Genomic DNA, 3,638 nt, shown 5'->3' with positions numbered 1-3,638 from the left:
TGGTCATACATTTACTATAGAGGTGTCTATAGACCGTCTATCGACACTTGTCTATAGACGGACTATAGACGACCTATAGACTTATGGCCATAGACTTCCTGTAGATTACCGTCTATAGACAGTCTACAGACAAAAGTCTACTGGTCCAGTAGACATATGTCTACAGATTGTCTATAGACATTCCATAGGTGTGTGGCCTGGCAGTCTATAGACAGTCTATAGACCTCTGTCTACTAAACTGTTAGTAGACCATTATCTATAGACTGCATATAGACTGTCTACAATCATTGAAAAAGGTCACCAGACAGAGTTCACACATGAAACAATCAATATACTTACAAATTTAGTTTATTTCCAAGCTATCCAGGCTGGGAATATGCAATACATGCACCATAAGAATGCACCACAGTTACATAAAAGTTGAAAGTAACAGTCCGGCTAGTTTCCTCAGAAGCATTCTTGTGGCCTGTTGTCTGCAGTAAATCGTCCGGGCACGTTTACCTGTACAGCACAAAGGAAAAAAATAATATAAGAGGAACTGAAAAAAAAAATTCCCATTCCATCTCTACACATGTGCTTTACAATGCAAGGCTATCCTGGCTATGCCATTCTAGAAAGGCAATCTTGATCTTTTGGTTTGGTTTTATGGGGTTCAAAAACCCAAGGCGACACAGGCTACGAGACGCTGAAGTGAAAGGCTGGGGAATAATTTCGGCCACCTGTGCAGAGTACACAGGCCTTTAGCATTTTGCCTCTATTAAAATGCGACCGCCTACGCCGGAATCGAACCTGCATCTTTCAGGTCGCCATACGAACATTATAGCCACTGAGCTATCACGCCGGCTCAATCATATCAGTAAATACACGAAAGATTATATGCGTCGTCATAAAACATTGTAACAAAGAACCCTAATCCCTGGAGCACTCTACTCTGAATCCAGTACTGATACTGATTTCTGTATGGCAATACTGTTACAGCCAATACTGACCTCTTTATGGCAATCCTTTTACTTTATTTGTAACAGAAGACTTCGAACAATTGTGCCACATATCTGCATTGACTCGCAAGGAGCTGTTAAGAATGCCACCTCCATAAAATACAGATTCAGTGCACCTCACACAGGGATCCAAAAAGGAGAATATTGCAGCATTTATTCTTATAACCGCTATAGAAGAAGCGCTTCAAAATACCCTGCGTGAAGCCTGGTACACCCGGCCAAATTTTTAACTGGCTCGGGTGTTGCATCGCTAAATGCACCTTGCAAAAAAGGTGCCTTTCGGCTACACTGCTGGCATATTCATGCTGTAATTTAACGAGTGAAATGTCATTTCGTGCTTCCTTTTTGTTCATATAATGTTTGAGTGCAGTACTTACGTGTTTAGATCAACGTTATCAGAAACATTCGTCTGCCACTACGAACAGCTGAAATAAGCGGCATACGCAGAAATGGATCTAGTCCATATGGCCTCATTATCTGGGTAAAGTACCACTCCTTTCATGGCGGACAAGTTGTTTAGCCAGATTAGTGCAAATGCGCCACCAGAACCATTGCTTCGTATTCCGCTTGTTTCGGCTCTTCGTACAGCGGGAGACGATGAATATTTCTGATAACTTTGATCTAAACATGCACGTACTCCACTCAAACATTATATTAACAAAAATAAACTATGAAATGCCATCTCACGCGTCAAATTACAACATGAATATGCCAGCAGTGTAGCCAAAAGGCACCTTTTTACAAGGTGCATTTAGCGATGCAACACCTGAGCCAGTTAAAGATTTGGCCGAGTGTACGTAAGCTGATACTCAAACGGGCACAAGCTATACAAAACCAGCAGGCAGAAGCAACCAGTTCACCACAGATTTTCGCCTATAACTTGAAGCACAAAGACGGAACAGCATACTCATACATCTGCGCGCGCTCTTAGAAACAAGCGGGTTGCAGCGCTTCCATGCCGCGCTCATTATTCAGAATACTAATACAGCACATAGAGGCTGCAGCTGCGCCGTTTCAAAAGCAGTCGTGAGGTTGAGACAGCAAATTACTGTCACGATAAAATACCGTCTGAAATTTACTTAGTTTTTCCTTCAAGTGCAGCCCCAACAGCGCAGTAAAGAGGTGTGTTTATTGCATGGAGGTAGCCTAACCCAACGCTGCTAGAAAAATCAGCGAAAGCATTGAACGTGCTCAAAGTAGGAAGTATTTCAATGAAACAATTACAGTCGCAGCTATAATAACACGAGAGCTTAATTTAATTTTAGGCGCAAATAATCGGCGAGTCACATCGCCGCTTTCATAACGTAGAAGTCTTAAATCAAAAACACATGCTTTGCCTCTAGCGCAAATGGTATTCGAGAAATCTGTGCACGTGTGAGCGGGATCCATGAACGAACCACTCGGAACGAAATGTAAGCCACCTCTTGTCGAGCCGACCTTTACCCAGCTTTCAAAATGAAGTGCCCGCAAGCCAACGGCGGCGGCCAACGGCTCTGATGACAGACACGGACGAATCCATACGTGTGCAACGAAGGGGAGATGGGATGGAGCTCGTGGGTTCTTCGCGGTGTTTGAGCACGCCGGCCATTCGCGCCGGCAACGAATTTTATTCACCCATCACACTACAAGGATTCCTCCAGCGCCGCTTGAGTACAACTTTGACAAACGTCTCGCGCTTCAGTCTATAGCGTTACAAGACAACTTTGCTGAAACGTCGGCGTCCACGACGCGCACCGAGCGAGCGTCCATACGTAGCAAGCAATGCACACCTCCAAAAGAACAGCACTCCATGGTCCAGACAGGCGATAACACAAAGATAAGGAAATAAATGTAATCCACCACTGAACGAGACTGTATGTAAGTACGTTTTCGGAAGTGCAAAGTAAATAGAGCTCACACGGCGCTAACACACAGTTCCATTTCGGCCGTCATTCACAGGCTAAACGACATTTCTGGCCGCGCATCTACCTTGAAACACGAAAAATCTAGTAGACAGCTCGCGAGGAGCGGCTTATCATCAAGGGCATCGCACAGACTGCCTTTCCGCGCGTTAGTAAAGACAGCGGCACAGAGATAAGCGGCATTAGTCGAGAGCCCGATGGCTTCCGCCTTAGAAACGAAGATAGGACGTTTGTAACTGCGCACATAATCTGTTCTGCACACACAGCTCTGCTTAGAGTGGTTTAGGAGACCAAATGAATAAAATATAAACGTGTAGACTTACCGTAAGGGGACGATGAAGCTGGATTTTGAAGAAAACGTAATCCGCGAAAAACACGCCACCGCCATTGATGCAGCCACGCACAGGGTTGTTTGCAGCCCGAAAGATTTTCCGCCGTCTCGCGGTAAAATGGGTAAAACGTGAAACAGAAACCCATTTCACGGTCGTATCTTTATCGCTCGCACTCTTCCCGTGTGCAGCTTGATCTGATATCCAAGACCACAGAAGGCAATGGGTTTATAAGCTTAAATTCTTCGCTTACCCCCTAAAAAGTTTATTGTTTTCGTGAAAACACAACCGAAATCTAACTTCTTGTCGATATACGCGCCGCATCTCCCACCGAATAGTATGTGGTACAATTCTCAAATAATAATTATAAGGTTACATAGCATAACGTCTTTTTTGCGTGTGTTCGTGTT

At 44.3% G+C, this 3,638-nt stretch overlaps 1 long non-coding RNA gene across 1 annotated transcript; it reads right to left on the bottom strand.

The window, feature by feature from the left end:
* Window positions 1-330: 330 nt before the first annotated feature.
* LOC149358115 (uncharacterized) lies at window positions 331-3,311 on the bottom strand. The gene is made up of 2 exons (XR_016289941.1): window positions 3,223-3,311; window positions 331-501 (listed from the first exon to the last, which is right to left on the bottom strand). It is a non-coding gene; the product is annotated as an uncharacterized LOC149358115 (long non-coding RNA).
* Between the last annotated feature and the right edge of the window lie 327 nt (window positions 3,312-3,638).

This window comes from Amblyomma mixtum, chromosome 3 (assembly GCF_055824585.1).
Source record: "Amblyomma mixtum isolate Tamu chromosome 3, ASM5582458v1, whole genome shotgun sequence".
In the NCBI taxonomy this organism is placed as follows: domain Eukaryota; kingdom Metazoa; phylum Arthropoda; class Arachnida; order Ixodida; family Ixodidae; genus Amblyomma; species Amblyomma mixtum.
Note: the sequence above shows the minus strand (reverse complement) of the source record. Positions and strands in the feature narration are given on the sequence as shown.